This window comes from Metopolophium dirhodum, chromosome 6, assembly GCF_019925205.1.
Source record: "Metopolophium dirhodum isolate CAU chromosome 6, ASM1992520v1, whole genome shotgun sequence".
Classification (NCBI taxonomy): Eukaryota; Metazoa; Arthropoda; class Insecta; order Hemiptera; family Aphididae; genus Metopolophium; species Metopolophium dirhodum.
Genome location: NC_083565.1, coordinates 36,004,810 through 36,022,078, shown reverse-complemented (window position 1 = coordinate 36,022,078; position 17,269 = coordinate 36,004,810). Strand labels below are relative to the sequence as shown.

The 17,269-nt window shown below is 31.2% G+C and overlaps 1 long non-coding RNA gene across 1 annotated transcript; it reads right to left on the bottom strand.

Annotated features, from left to right (window-relative positions):
• Positions 1-1,271: 1,271 nt before the first annotated feature.
• Positions 1,272-9,326, bottom strand: LOC132947816 (uncharacterized). Its single transcript, XR_009664938.1, has 2 exons — positions 5,066-9,326; positions 1,272-3,654 (listed from the first exon to the last, which is right to left on the bottom strand). It is a non-coding gene; the product is annotated as an uncharacterized LOC132947816 (long non-coding RNA).
• Positions 9,327-17,269: the final 7,943 nt, after the last annotated feature.

Sequence of the window (17,269 nt, the reverse complement as noted above, 5' to 3'; positions counted from 1 at the left end):
AAGTTCAAATATTGACAATTTACTGAAAAATCACGAAAATGAGCAAATTATTTTGAGATGAGAATTCGTAAAAATTGTTCTTTTTAAATCTAAGATTTGAAAACATAATACAAGATTAATATTAAGTTTGTCTACCTTTATCAAAAAAAAAAAAAATGTCTACAAACAAATCAAATTAAATTTTTATGAACGTTTGAAGTTCATATTTTTACGACATTTGATATTCACTCGAATGCTCATGTAACGATTTTCTTATTTTATTGTAATTCAAAAACGAATGACTGAAGATACTTGAAAATTTCACCAAATGTTTATATTAGCATCATCTATGCACCATATAATTCTGAAAATAATTTGACTCTTTTTGAGCTTTTAACGGACCATTTCAAATTTTCATTTTTTTTAGTTTTTTTTTTTCTATAAATATCAATAAAATTATATTTGTTGGGTAAAAAAGTGTGAAAATTGAATGCAAAGCTCCTGATATAATGTTACAATAGCAGTTGAACAATATTAAAAATACATTGACACAATTTTTTTTATAAGCATTTACAATGACCAACATTGTCAAATTTAAAATTTAATATCTATTTTAAATTTTGTAGTTTAAAATGTATAAAAGGTTCAACTTTTGTAGCTAAGGATTGAAAATTTAAAACAAAATTCCACGTAAATAGGTTATTTATAAATTATTTTATTCACCTTAATATCATTAAATATACTTAGTAATATCATAGGCTAACTGACCATTTTCGCTCAGAATCGTTTTTCTTACACAATGATATTATATCATTGAATTCAAATTTAACACTATCCATTACAGTGAGTAGTGACCAACTTGTAACTTACTGTTAAGTAGAGCGACATCCACTTACCCGCCTTTTTTTTTCATTTATTTACAATTCGACATTTTACACGAATAAAGTTTACCTATTTAAAAAAGACCAAAGTAAATAAGAGGTACTATACATTATATAAGTGGTATACACAGATATTTCCAATGGGAGGTGTTGAATTATAAAATCATCTCCATACTGTGAGCTTCCAGGTTTTTTACGACCTGTAAACTACTCACAATTCAAGAGGAACACTTAACCTGTACATACAAACCGCACCGCGGGTAAGCCCTGATGCTAGGTCGGTGGAACTTGTAGGTTTTAATCATAAATGTGTTGCTAAAATGAAATAACCAGTACTAATAAAATGTTAGTTTCTGCAAAAATAGTAAGGGTAACACTTTAAATAATAATATTAAATAATTGAAGAGAAAGTTTAAAGGTTATCATGATTTTATATTTTACATCCAACAAAAAGTGAAAATTTGTAGTGAAATACATAAAAAGAATGACAGTTTTATAATAATCATTTTTATGCACATAGCTGGTGCGCATGTAATTTTTTTTCTTCTATAACAATACAGTTAGAATGTAAATATAGGTACGACTCCTGTAGTTTAGCTTGTAATGGAGTAGGAGTTTAACATTATTTTGTTGACATTTTGTATACAATATAATAATAACAAATAAATAAATACAATAAATACATTTCAAATTAAAGTTAATTAAACATAGAGTGGTACAAAATAAATACAAAAATTAAACATTTTTTAAATAATAAACAAAATTAAATAATAAGACTAAAAATTAAATTAAAAACAAATCAAATTATATAAGGATTATTATTGTGAGATGCAGAATTATGTCACCTATAAACTATTTTTCTCCAAGTACACTATTGAATATATTTTTTTTACGATCGTCGGCATTTGACCAAGGTAATTAACAAAATAATAATAATGGTCAATTACAATTTATAATTATAATTTCGTTCACGTAGTAAATAATAAAATAACAATTTTTTGAGTGTGGCTTCGGGGAAAAAATAATTGGTTAGCACGTGGCAAGTGCAGAAAAAATATTACAGTTTATGGCACTTGGCAGGTTCAAGAGGAATAATAATAAGGACATGTATTTTAATTTAAAGAATAATATTAGATCATTGCAAATAATGTAGCAAGCGTCGACACGAATAATAATCATTTTGTGAGCTTATGCTCTGTATACAATAAAACATCTCGGTGTCGGCGCCAGAGCAAGGCGATCTGTGACCCGTACACCGTCTAAGCGTAAATCTTTTAATAATAATAATGTTTTAATAGTGGTATTTTTATATTGATTTTCTAAGTGTATTTTTCTTTTGGTCATGTGATTTACGACTTTCCACAATAAAAGAAGATGATCAATTATAATAAATAAATAATTAGAATAAGGAAATGGAAAGAAAGAGACCTGCATCATGCGACGCCTTTAATACGTGCTTGTATGGGGTGGTTGGGGGTATGATGGGGAAAATTATACGTTACAATGAGTGACAACTGATGGTTTGAGACGTGGGTATCCTGTTGTTGGTGTCTTCGCCAACTACGGGCCCATGTCGTTGACTTGGCCCATTGTTGTTATGGAATGGTCGATTATCAATCTGGAATTATAGTGTGTGTTCCGTGGGCCGGAGGAAACATCTCTCGTAGATTTTAGAAGTCTCCACCGTTCAGTGCGGACAAGGCCAAAATAACATATGTGGAATTTTTCACATGTCGTAATGTATTGCGGGCGGCGATTTTACGTCTGGTTTTTCAGACTCTACATCCCTTGACGTCAGCGCCGCTGCTAGATTCTTCTTGTTTTTTTGAAAAAAACTTTTATCTCGGTCTTTCTTTCGAGTCATTGCCACAATAGGTCCACAGTGACAGTCAGCTGGAGTCCAGAAGTCATTAGAAATCCCAAAGTTACTGTGATTTTCACAGCCTCCGAAAGTCTGTACAGACACGAAATCGACAATTGCAATATAATAAATTATAATACTCATCACGTGACACGCCGTTTACAGGCGTATCGTATAGGTAATTTATATTTAGAATAGCAGGTCCCCTGTTTTCTGATGGTAAGTTGAGTGGCACACTGCCCAAGCATCGTTCCTCGTAGCGTACATATCCGGAGAAGCCCAAAGCGCCGTTGAGTATAATGATGATTAGCATATACCAGTGTAATGTACAGTCAGGTGATCCGGTGAGTTGACGTGGTTTTTTCATTGCGTTTTCGATGTGCATCAGCTTTATACGTCAAAGGTACGGGTATTTACGTGTGTATAATGGCCAGCACTAGCAAGCAGGTGCGACCCAGACAAGTTCGGATGATAACATACATGCCAGATAGTTAATAATATCATGTTTGGGTAACTTGAAGGGTTCTAAAATACGTATATTAATAATTGCAAATTATGTGCTCTTCGCCTTTTCCGTTGCAGCTTGTCGACCTTCATACTATTGACGCAGAAGTGGGCACTTGGAGCTATGCATTGCACGGACTGCCAACACGCTAATTTTGGCAGGCACCGTTATATTATTTTATTTTATTTTCACTGACGACGGAGGACGCGACCCTCAGTCCAGAGGAACGTTCCAAATTGGTGATGTGGCCGATTACTCACTGGTCGCTGTTTGCCGGAAGTGCTCTGTGCTCAATAGAGGGCGTTGGAATGCTGAGCATTGTTTATTTACCGACCAGTTATCCTATGGAAATTGAGTGGCAGCTTTCTACGTAAAAGGTACGAGTATTCGAGTACGGCATGAGATGGACGGACGGATGACATATTCAACTAAAAAAAACAAAATTTTGTTTTAAATATAGTAGTATGGCCCATCGACAGTTATACTTTATTTAAGGGGGTGGAGGCGGAAAGTGTTATAAAAAAAAAATAAAAAAAAATATTATGCTTAGATTTACCGTAACCATATTCTAATGACTAATTATATACTAATCACTAAGACATTTAAATATTCAGGTGGACTCACAACTATTTTGTAATATATAAAGATGGGATTTTCCTATACACACAATATATTATATCTATTTAAAATGTGTTATTATTGCTATAATCAATGTTCGACCACGGCTATAACATAAAGTTAACTACTTAAATCAAGTACACAGTGAGCTACTAAACACTATAAGAGCAAGTTTTACTCGAGGATAAGATTGGAACACGTTCAATTTAACGTAATACATTCAATGTTATCGGCTATAATTTTTATTCCTTGAATATTTGTTTTTTGGTTATTATCCTGTAGAATATGATAGTATTAGTAAGGCTGTGCAATTTACTTATTTTTTATTAACTCCGTTAAGTTAAGTTAATATGCACCAATAACAAAAAGTTAAAAGTTAAAAGTTAATTTAACTATAAGTTAAATCAATTATGTTAAAAAATAATACACATTTTTTGATAACTTTTTATTAAGTTAAAAAAAAAGTTAATTTGTTTGTACAACGCTGGCGTACTTAATTATTTTCCAACCTATACTATATTATAGACTATAGACTCTAGTCTTGATACTCTATACAGTATTTCCATTTTTTTAAAATAATATTGATAGGGCTTAGATATTTTATTTATTCGAGTCGATACAATGTACCATTGGAATTTACGTGCAACGAATCCGACCCTAAAATTACCTACCTCTAATTGTGTATTCATGTAGCCATGTAGATAGCCAAAATGAACACATACCTATATATCAGATACCAGAGATATATAATCTGCCATTCTAAGCCTGGATGCATTGATGTGTTGTGAGATATGATGAATTCACAGAAAGCCCATGCCGAGTAAAATGTATAACCCTAAATGCGTTTATGTGTATACCATATTTTTTTTCCACACGTTTCTTTACCAACAATGTAGTCTTATACACAACAACGTTGTAACCTCGAAGGTTCGATAATAAAATTAACACGTGTCTTTAATATTTTAGTCTTGACTGTTCTGATAATATTTCATCTGTTCACTTCATAAAACGCAATATATATGTCATATGGTACCTATTTATAAACCGCATAATATTATAAACACTATTTGGGTACTTCCATAACCCACTGGTAATCAAATCTTATAAATCTAAACAGAACGGTTTGATAACGCATATTATTTTGTCATTGTTTTGGCTGCGCTGTTTTTATATATATGTGGGCATACGCGATAAAAAAAAATGTAAAAAAACAATGCTCACCATTCCAACGCCCTCCATTGAGCATAGAGCACTTCCGGCAAACAGACACCAGTAAGTCATCGGCCATACCACTAATTGGGAACGTTCTTCTTGGCTCCCTCAGCTTCGTCCTCCAGGGTCAGTGAAAATAAAATAGAATATGATCAGTAGAGCTACGAACAATGGGTCCAGCAGATAGACAACCCGTGCAATGCGTAGCCCCAAGTGCCCACTTCTGCGTCAATAGTGTGAAGGTCAACAAGCTGTAACGGAAAAGGCGAAGAGCGCATAATGTGCGATTATTAATATACTTACGTATTTTAGAACCAAACATGTTATTATTACTATCCGGCATGTATATTATTATCCGAACTTGTCTGGGTCGTACATGCTCGCTGGTGCTCGCCACGAGACGCACGTAAATACCCGTACCTTTGACGTATAAAGCTGATGCACATCGAAAACGCAATGAAAAAAACACGTGAACTCACCGGATCACCTGACTGTACATTACACTGGTATATGCTAATCATCATTAGACTCAACGGCACTTTGGGCTTTTTCGGATACATACGCTACGGAGAACGGTGCTTGGGCAGTGTGCCACTCAACTTACCATCAGAAAACAGGGGACATGATATTTTACATATAAATTACCTATACGCTACGCCTGTAAACGGTGTGTCACGTGATAAGTATTATAATTTATTATATTGTAGTTGTCGATTTCGTGTTCGTACAAACTTTCGGAGGCTGTAAAAATCGCAGTAACTTTGGGATTTATAGTGACATACGGACTCCAGCTGACTGACACCGAGGACCTAGTGTGGCAATGGCTGAAAAGAAAGACCGAGACTAAAGTTTTTCTGAGAACTGAATAAAAAAAACAAGAACATTCTAGCAACGGCACTGATTTCAAGGGGACGTAAGATCTGAAAAAACTAGACGAAATAAATAAACATGCTTTGAAGAAGTCGCAAAGAATAAAGAAAGAATTGAATATGAAATAGTGTTATATAAACAGAGAAATTTCTATTGAAACTGCAATAAAAAAGTTTCATAAATTATGTTTCGATTAACAAAATAAACGTACATTGCAGAAGGTGCAAAGAATGCGAGCGTGTTATGTTAGTGTGCGAACTAGATACTTGACGACTTGAAGTAGGTATATCGTTTCGTGTGTGTTATCGCACATCTTATTTATGGACAGACAAACTATCGATAATTTATTGATATAAGTTCGAGTTTGATCGTGACAAGTTGATGGGTAAATTATTAATGTATGTCTTATGGTTTTACGTGTGATTGCAGTAATTATCGCGACTGAGATACCCGACGTCGGGCCAATGATTTCCCTCGTTGGCTCAGTTGGTTTTTTGGTACATGGACTCATTGTAAACGCAGCATTAGAAACTGTGTGGTACTGGAACCCGAAAAGTGAGGAAGACTACGAAGACATCGAAAGTATGAAAGGCTATGATGTATCATAAAACGGTGATTCAACTTGAACCGGACCATTTAAATGATTCGATTAATATGTCGTATCATAAAAAAAAATGGGCTAACTTTATGATGGTGGATATTTATCAAAGATTTCAAGAAATTGATGAATTAGATGCATTTTTTATGCATAATATGATATTAGCGAATTGTTTGGTTCATAAACAATGGAAATCTTAAAGATCTTTCAACACAATATAAAAAAGCTTTGGAGTGTGACAATTCACAAAGTTAGTACCTAAATTAGGTATTTTCGACCACCCATTATACCAAATTTTCAATGGAATTATACTCAGAAAAAAACATTTTGATCATGTGCATAAATATAAAAAAAAGGATACATTCTGATCTTATTTTTTTTTTTATGAAACAAAAACAATATTTAACACTCCTTGGGTTTTTAAAAAATTGCAAATTTAATTAAAATTCTTCAAAATCACGTTTTTTCTTAACACAACATTTAAATAACTCATGTATGATATAATAATTATAAAAAGAAACAATTTAATGTATTGATAATGATTTTATATTAATTAAGATTGTGACACAAATTACTATTTTTCTAGCAGACATTCTGTACTTTTTTTTATCAACTCATTTTTGCGTAATTTTTGATTCTCTTTTTATTTTCATTTATACAATTACATTACACCTGATCAGTTAAAATAATAGCTTAAGTAAGATAACTATTATTTGATTGGTAAATTATTTTAAAATTCATAATTCAGATAATATTAATTATATACACTTATATAACAACTACTTGTTAAACATCCCTTACCACGTTTTTGATTACATTTTTTTGACTGTTAATACACAGTTTAATTGTATAACTCTATTGAATGTAGATATATCAATATATATAAATTATAAATATTTTTCAACCACATACAAACATTTACAACTAAACAATTATGTTGGAGCTCATGGGTTTTAATGCAATATTATATCAAATATTATACATTTATGCCAGGGGCTCATACATATGCATTTATTAAATAATATATAAGACCACAGCTAACAAGACCATGTATCAGTTGAATGTTATATATGTATAAACAATTAACATACGCAATAATGTAAATGAATAATATGTTTTTTTTTCTTATTTTCTTTAATACATTTTGAACAAATGTGGTAGAGGAGAACAAATAGCAGTTATAAAGCACGATAAAATAGCAAGATGGACGAAAAAAGTAGATATTATATTCAAGAAGGATTTCATTTAAATATCATTAAACAAAAAGTTAGCATTAAAAAATGTTTAATTTATTATTTAAAAAAAAAACGGTTGACAAAAATGTGGATAAAAATTAGCTAAGGACTTTTCAGTATGTACATCACTGACGAGGCACTTAAAGCCCAAAAGCTGTATTCCTATAGAACTGGCTAAACCAAACAATAAAAAAAAATAGAAATTTTAGAATTTGACATAGCCACAATTGAAATACGTATGAGATCATTTTTATGTATTGTGCATAACAATATTTTGTTGTACGATTATGCATGTGCATATTATGAATTCTGGTAAAAATAACCAGTAACAAAACATGTAAGTTAATTAATGAAATGAACCAGCAAGACTACAACCATGGGCTACTCATATGATGTATATTTACACCAAAATTATAATTTCATAACATTTTATAAGTTACAAATATAATCGTATATTTGGAACAATTAGTTTAGAATGTTGACAATCTTTAACCACGAAACTCAATTTTGAATTATCAAGAGCGTGGCAGGGGGTGGGTTAACATCGCCCGTATGTACGTCATAGACGACACAATTAAAGCTCAAAAGCTGCATACCTACAGAACTGGCATATTTCAAATGAGGAGAAATTGGAATTGTTAGAAATTGACATAACTACAATAGAAATACGCATGACATCATTTTTATGTGTTGTTCATAAGTCATAACAACATTTTGTCGTACCATTATTCAAGTGCATATTATGAATCTAGTTAAAAATGGTACTAAAACTTAGTAACAAAACATCTAAGCAAGTAATAGAAACGAAGCATTAAGACTATATCTTGAGCTTCTCATATGATATAGATTTACACCAAAATTACAATATAGATCACCTGTTAATGAACCCGATGAGAATACTGGTAAAAATTTGAATTTTGAATATATGAATATTCTTTACAAAGTATATGAAGTGTTTGTGTGATAGAGGAACACGTATTGCGTTTTGTTGCAATATAAACAAAACACAATTTATTCAATAATAATTAATAAATTCCTACGTGCGATACAGGCAATCAGAATTAATAAATCTTATTAATAATATTGATGACAAGTAACAACAAAAACAAATTAATACGACCGTGTAGTTTATTTCATTGACGGCGGCTTTCTCATATCAGTATACGACAATCCGAGGGCGTGGTAAATGAAGGACCAGACCGACTGTTTGACGTGGAATAACAGCAACAGCATCATACGATGTTCGGTAATGGTGGACCGGCTCGATGACCCACAGTTGGCGGTCGACTCGACGTTCGAAAGGAGAGCCATAGTACATGGCATGAGACAACAATACTGGCGATCGTCAACAGCAACGGTCGGCAAGAGACTGATCTCGTCATACGGAATTTCCATAACGCGTACTCAAAAACGCGTCATGACGAACGGTAGACGCGTACACCAGTCGTGCAGGTCCGGAGCATACTATAGTCTGTACCGAATAAGAGGCTCTTATAAGAGCTCACCGCCGCCGCCGCACCATGGCACTGGGCGGCGCGGCACATGAAAACCGGTCGAAACTCGCGCATGACAGAGAGCGTTACCGCAGAGTGTTCCGGCGGTGGCGGGACCATAGACCTATAAACTAATGGACAGCACATTTCCCACTCCACCCTGCCATCAATGTACGGGCATCATATCAGAGAAAGAAAGAAGAAAAAACGAAGAGAGAAAAGAGAGAAATAACATAAAGTAGTAATCAAAAATCTATAATCTAACACTGTATAATATCCCCCCGTTCTTTTTTACTGTCTATCGTACCCAAGGGCGTAGGTATATAAATTGTATAATTGTATAAATACAATGAATACGTAAATATGGATACATCAAACAATGGATAAAACGTGCTGTGTTGACGTCGATCACCGGGGTGAGATCGCGAACGTCAACTATGTGTTGACAACGGCGATCGGCAGTGAACGTTTTAAATATAAATGACAAAATGAAAAACAATTTTAAATAAATAATTCTGATTGTATTTATATAATATAAATTATAAAAATTAATAAATTACCTGCTTTGGCTGGAATATAATATTTAGTTACACGCAAACTGAGGTCTGAGACAACTGCAATGCGCAACAGATAAATGACGGATAAATGACCTGATGTAAATCGGTGATTACGTAATTTCAAACACAGTGATTAATTCTTATACTATTAATAAACTATTATTAGCAGTATTGCTGGTACAGCCGTATGCGTCGTGGGTCAAAATTAGTGATGGGCACTATCGAATAGTTTATATCTATTCGAATGTTTTTAACATAACCGATTAGTAGTTTTTAATAAAAACTATCGAATAGTCCGAAAAACTATCGAATAGTTCGGTGGACTATAGCGTGAAGACTAATCGTTTTTATAGCGTGAAGACTGAAAATTGGGTTGTTTAACTTGGATTACAGCCTAAGTGGTTCTTATTCTTGCGTGAAACGGTTTTTATCATGTTGTACAAACAATAAAAAAAATAATCATATTCTGTATAAAACTATTAGTTAATATTATTTTAATAGTCGAAGATTAATGACGCTGGTCTAGACGACCAACAAAGCTCAAAATAATTCATGAGCGGATAGGCCCATCAGGAAATCGGGATTTTCCCGGTAGGTTCCCATCGATATTACACTCAAGAACCCCCCCCTCCCGAAAAAAAATAATAAAAAAAAATTTGAAAAATTAATTTTTATTATACCGGCTGGCGGCTGCGTGCCTGCGTATTTGTTATTTGTGTATACTCCATTAGCCATTAGAGCTCTCAGTGTAGTACCCGTTGATGCCCGTATAAATACCTATTGGCAATTTATGTTGAATGTACTATGGTACATTGGTACTAACTACTAAAACTAAATAATGTATAAAATGTAAATATTAATAAATATATTATACATTCGCTTGCCAGCGAAGCGAGCATTTTTTTTATATATTTAATATATGAGGCTCCAACAAATATATCCCGGTAAAAACAAAAGTAAGTACCTATCCACCCATGATTCAAGCTGTGGGTTGTCAAAAAATTATTCATTGTCACCAACACAGATATAATTTGCTATAGTGAATATTTTGTATAATTATCGTTTCAAAATGGTCGCCGAAAACCTTGGTGACATTATAGGTAGCCGCGTCCTCAAAAATGTTGAGAATCTCCGATATAGTTGTATAGATCGTCAGAAATGTGTTAGGAAAACAAGTTTTCGATAAACTGCAGTAATTAATTCCATAGTCGAGTCGACGATGCTGTATTATAGCAGAGTTGTATGTGATGTTCATTTTTCTTAATTATCGAATACTCGCATTTATATACCCTACATGATAACTATAGTATAAATCAACTTCTATGTACAGTTCGAGGAATACTAATATAAATTGTAATACAAAAAATGTTATTGTTTCTCCTCTGTCTGACCTTTAGGCGTATTTTCAACGGAAATCGGGTCATTATATTAATGATTGCGGTTAATCATTATCTAGTATTTTTTGTAAATATATAGGTTATGAATAAGTAATAACTAACTATGTATAGTACTATTTATTCTAAGAACTATTAATTAGCCAACTAACGCAGCAGTTTTTTTTTATTTGAATATTTTATAATACATATACCTACATAACAATATAGTATGTAAATATATTTTATTCGAGTCAAAATAATTAAAACCATGTCTTACTGTACGATGTATGATGCTACACAGAGTGTAACACATAGAACTGACTTTTGGAATAACTTTAATTCTAATCAATATTTTAAATTTTTAGATTCTAAGCGGAGCGAGGGATCTAGTGGTTTTACAATGGTGTTTATTTTTATTTTTTTATCCTATATACAAAATTTCTACCAGAAGGAATACTTCGATTTCAATATATAGTATTTTATCTTTTAGAAAATTGGATCAAGATGGTTAGGTTATAATTTGGTCAAAATGGTTTGGTTACGTCATAATTTTGCCATCACCGTTTACTTTTTACATGCTTTTACGGGAATATTACAAGTTTCGCTGTTTAAACGCTTATAACTCAGCTAATACTCAATTTATTGATTTAGACTCATATAATAATTTAAAGCTTTAGAACGGAATTTTTAATTTAATATTACTTTATAGTAGAATTATTAAATGGTTTATTTATAAACGAATGATAAACTTTCTTAGAAATATCTTTGTATTATTAGATTTTTTCATTTCTATACTTACGTACGCCGTTCGTGTTCAATATCTGAATAATGTTATTGTGGTGGTTTATTGTTGTATCTATTTGTACAATAAAATATGTTCAAATAGTTCAAAATTTTATGACAGTAATTTCAATCCGATGCTTTTTGCTAACAAATTTTTAAATAGAAATTTGTGTATCGATAAAACCAGTGAACGAATGGTGTTTATGTGAGAAGTGCGTAAATTTAAGTACTGATTGCGAGTGCGTTTGTTGTATTGAATTTGAAAATGTACAACATTTTTGTCCTGATAAAAAATTTATTACATTAAATAAATCATTTTCTAAAATTATATTGGATGAATAAAAGTTAAAAACGCTAAGTATAAAACGTTAAGTGCATCACAATCGTATAGAGGTTAGGTTATGTTAGCTATTATATTATACCTACATGGCTACACTATAATATACTATTAAACTATCAATTGTTTTTAATTATTTTGAGCTCATATTATACTTTAATACTTAAGGTTGGATTCATTATATAATTGGGAATTTCCTTGAGGCTAGAATGACTTATTATATAATTACATACCTAATATAATATTTAATATTTAAGTTTTTTCTATATAAGTTTGTAAGTTATTAATCTATTATGGATGCGTGAAATTGCTATATTACCTACAATAATATTAAATTAGTTATTTAATCAATCGTATCAATCTTAAACCTTCTACAGAAAATGTCAATACTATATTTATAGAATTTGGAACAGTGAATAAGTATATTATCCAATACGTTTACATTTATTTTACATTTTATTCGATGCTGGTGGCATACGTTAACCATTCAACAATACGTCACAACGATTATCTCGATTTGCATTCTGACAAAATATTCTTTTTTTCCACAACATGTACGAGGAATCGATCGAGGCACATTTTTAAAATTGTAATTAGTTAATTAAATATTTAAGTTGGAAATTCTGAATTTTTTTGAATTTTTTACAATATTTATTGCAATTTAAATTACAAAAATTAAAAATGTCGCTCGATCGTTCCCTTGTATATATTACGGATAATCCGAATATATACTCAGAATAAAAACCATGATAATTGTTGCACGTATCTTTAGAATTAAAAACAGTAGTTTTTGACAAAAAAAAGACGTGGTGGTGAGGCCCCTTTAAAATAAATACGAAGACAATGTGCAAAAAATAAATTTGTTTGCAAAACAAAAATTATTTTATGAAAAAACCGTCACTCATCATAATTGAAACTGCGGAAACGTGTACGGCTGTGCATAAGTATAAACCGTATTTATTATTCTAGTATATTTGTGGATTGCGGTCTCAGATCGTACAAGATGATCACGCGTGTAATGAATATTTCAGAGATGAAAATAGAAATGAAATACCACCGAGAATTATGAGTCTTAATTTCGTGAATAATTATAATACCTTTATATGTAGTGCGTGTACGCATATAATATGTATACGAATATTTTTAATTTTAGCCGAAAAATCAGAGTGATTGTAATAATAAATTAACATGTGAATCGTATTTTGCTAATTTTGCCGTATGCATAGGTAACATAAATATTTTTCTTAGAAATTCAAAATATAATAATTAGCTCTAACTTGGGCAATTTTCATTAGATTTTATTATTTTTTTTTTTAACTGTTTTAAAAAATACGATCAACAAAACATCTATTTTGGAAATTTCAAAAATATATTTGCCTAAAAAAATAGAATATTATGCTATTCAATCAGAATTTCCATATGACTGTAAAAAATATACATTTAAACTATATTTAAATATATTGATTTCCTACGGGGATACTAAGGGTGAACGGGACTTCATGGACATACTGTATATAGTATAGAGCGAGCTGCTTGTCTGTACTTGATAAATGTGAAGCTTTAATGTCTCATATTTCAAACACTTGTATTGCGTGCGAAATTTTAGTGTTAAAAAATTTCTAGAATGCGGAGCTACGATGCGTCTATTTTTTTGACCGTGCGAAAATGCGGTGGATGTGGAGCTACGGATTCACAAAATATTTTTATTCGTGTGGAGCTACGGTGTGTCCTGGTGAAACCGTCGTCCGTTTATGAAATACATCGATTGATGCGCGTTTCCAGCCGAAAATTTCCAGACGAAATAATATGCGTATACCTATACAACGTTTGGTTTCAATACCGAAACCTTATTCGTGCCCTGCACCGTCGTAGTTGTATAGTTGTGACTTGTTAGGTTATATTTGTAAACCTAACTAATTAACTGTTATATGTATATTAACTTTTATCAACGTGTTAGATTATATTTTCTGTTCAAAACGATATTTTAAACAAAACAAATTGTTTGAGACTGTTTTTAACCATTTTAATATACTGTTTAAATTCTGTTTTAAACGGTTTAAAACTCAAACTACCTATTCGTTAAAACAAAAAATACAGTTTTTTTTTTTAAATGAAATAATAAACCAACTGTAATTAATACAACACGTAGAAATATCATTACAAAACAACATTATATACCTAACGGTTATGTTACAAAATAATGCTATATGCCTATAGCTATATGTATACTGTAAAAAACTGAATATGACAAACAAATTATAAATGTTGTGACTTTTTTTCATTATAATGTCGCTTAGTAAAAATCCCTAAAATTAATATCCTATAGATAGTGTGTCTCTAAATTACAAATATTATGGTGTATATTTGAATATTTCATATAGGTACCTATTATGTCGGTCACGTGTTTAATTATGACCTATCGTATTGTACATATTGAGTATATTATAAATGCGTAGATTTAAGTAGATTTTGTTTGTCCATGCCTATAATATTATATTAGCATATAATTTGTTCGGTCGGCTTAAATGTTGTGCATCGACGTGGCAACGCGTGTGATCCGTGCGCAGTGGGAAGTCCGTCCAATGTATAATATTGTTATTATTTCGAACAGAAAGATTTTCCAAATAATGATATTCCGTCTACCTATCTATATAACGATAACAACATAATTTATTATCTATTCTAGCCCTGTCATCCAGAGTCGCCGTCTCCCATCTGCGTGTCGCCCATTAAGTACCTTCGACGCGTCTATACATTCCTGTTAAACTAGTCACAGGCGGTAGTTTTAAGAAAATAATACACGAAAAACCCGTATAATAATATAATTTATGTATAATATACGCGTTCAGAGAGGGTCGAGTGAATTTAGGCGTAGGTATAAAACAGTATACGAGAAGGTTATCGTAGGTACATCAAATGTAAAAGCGATTAAAAAAAACATTCGTCCTATTCGTCCATTCTGATATGGTACCTATAATATTTTTAAATTCCTCGTGCCGAAGAAAAAATACACATTTGAAAATAATAATTTAATAATATGGTAATTTATTTATTATGCACTCATGCGCTGCACAGTGAACCATTTATCACTTAGCCATCGGATAGCCATCCGTTATTATAGGTACCTACTATGATATTTATTATTTAAAGGTTATCGTAGGTACATCAAAATATATAAAAGCGATTACAAAAAACATTCATCCGTTGAGGTATGGTATATTAATTTTAAATTCCCCAAGTCGAAGAAAAAATATACATTTTAAAATAACAATATAATAATAATATTACACATAATTATATAAAGCATATTATGGTAATTTGTTCATCATCGCTCATTCGCTGCACAGTGCACCGTGTATGACATTTATCACTCAGCCATCGGATAATCGTCGTTGTAGGTACCATGCTTCATTGCTATATTCAATAAAACTTTCAAATAAAAGTAAATAATAATAATTGGAATATTGTTTACAATATTAATAGTAGCATAGTTGACAATAGAAGTTCGAGAAAATGATAATCCATACTATTATATTATATAGCTGCACGCGCATTTTTTTGTATATTAAACTGGATAACACAATCGGTTGAATTTTGATCGGAATTTTTTATGTGTTCCTTATGATCACGTGGATGTCATAGGCATACATTTAATTAATTAATTAATTCGATAAAGTTAGTAAATAATTAGTTATAAATAAACGTGTAAAATTAACGTGTAAATTACGTATACCTATTTGCGACCCGCAGGTTTCCTGCTACCAGCAATCTGAAATTTTTTTCCGTCAAATTATGTGTTTGATATCTGCGTATCAGTTGTTCCCAGAAATTTATCGATAAAATTAATCCCGCGGGCATCACACGTACACCAATATGTATGTATTCCTAGAAGTTGAAACAATCATAACACGCGTAACAAAAAATATTTTGTATGAATGAATTTATTAGCTATGTTACGCGAGGGCAAATGGAGAGCATTAACAAGGCGCTGAGTGCTGACCTGAAATTATATTTTAGATTCTGAGCGAAGTGATGAATGTATTTATTTTACAATGATTTGTATTTTTTTTAGATTCTGAGCGAAGCGATGTATGTATTGATTTTACAATGATGTGTGTTTTTATTTATGTCTGTCATCGCCTTTTAGGACATTAAAAGTGCTTGGATTTTCTTGCTGCCATTGTAACAATATATCAGGATCCTTGCATTAAATTTTCACGCTTTTTTACGCAACAAATAAAATTTAATTGATATTTATAGAAAAAGAAAATTTAAAAAATTTAAAATTGACAATGTCTGTAAATAGCTCAAAAAGAGTTAAATTATTTTCAAAATTTTATGATGTATGGAAAATGAAAATATAAACATTCAGTGAAATTTTCATGAATATACGTTCATTTGTTTTAAAGGCAAAATCGATTTTGCCAAAAATCAATTTTGCGTAACACTTCCCATTTATCCCTAATTTTTATGTGATTTTTCCCGGCGCTTTTGAAAACTATTGAGAATTTTAAAATTTGTTAAGTAAAATTTTACAGTAAAATACAAACAAATTTGTTGCATATATAATGGTCGTCGAAATTTCAAATTACCTCCCACTAAATATTAATAACTGTGGTGTTACCTATTACTTTTTTTCGTCTAGATAATGTTATTAGTTATGCTTATGACTTTTATCATAAAATTGATAATTGTTGTATATAATTACATATTAATATTATTTGGTCTATTTCATTTACTTTTCCAAAACATCATACCAGCGATTTTCAAACAGTGCTCCGGGAGGGTAATCTATATTGACTCAATGAACAAATCTGAATTAAATTAAAATAAAATAATTTTAGTTTATTTTGTATTGTAGTCGAAAACGATATTAGATTTTATCATTTATGTAATTTTTGATAATATTATAAAGAAACAAATTATAGACAAAACATTCATGGATAATTTTTCATGAGTTTTGC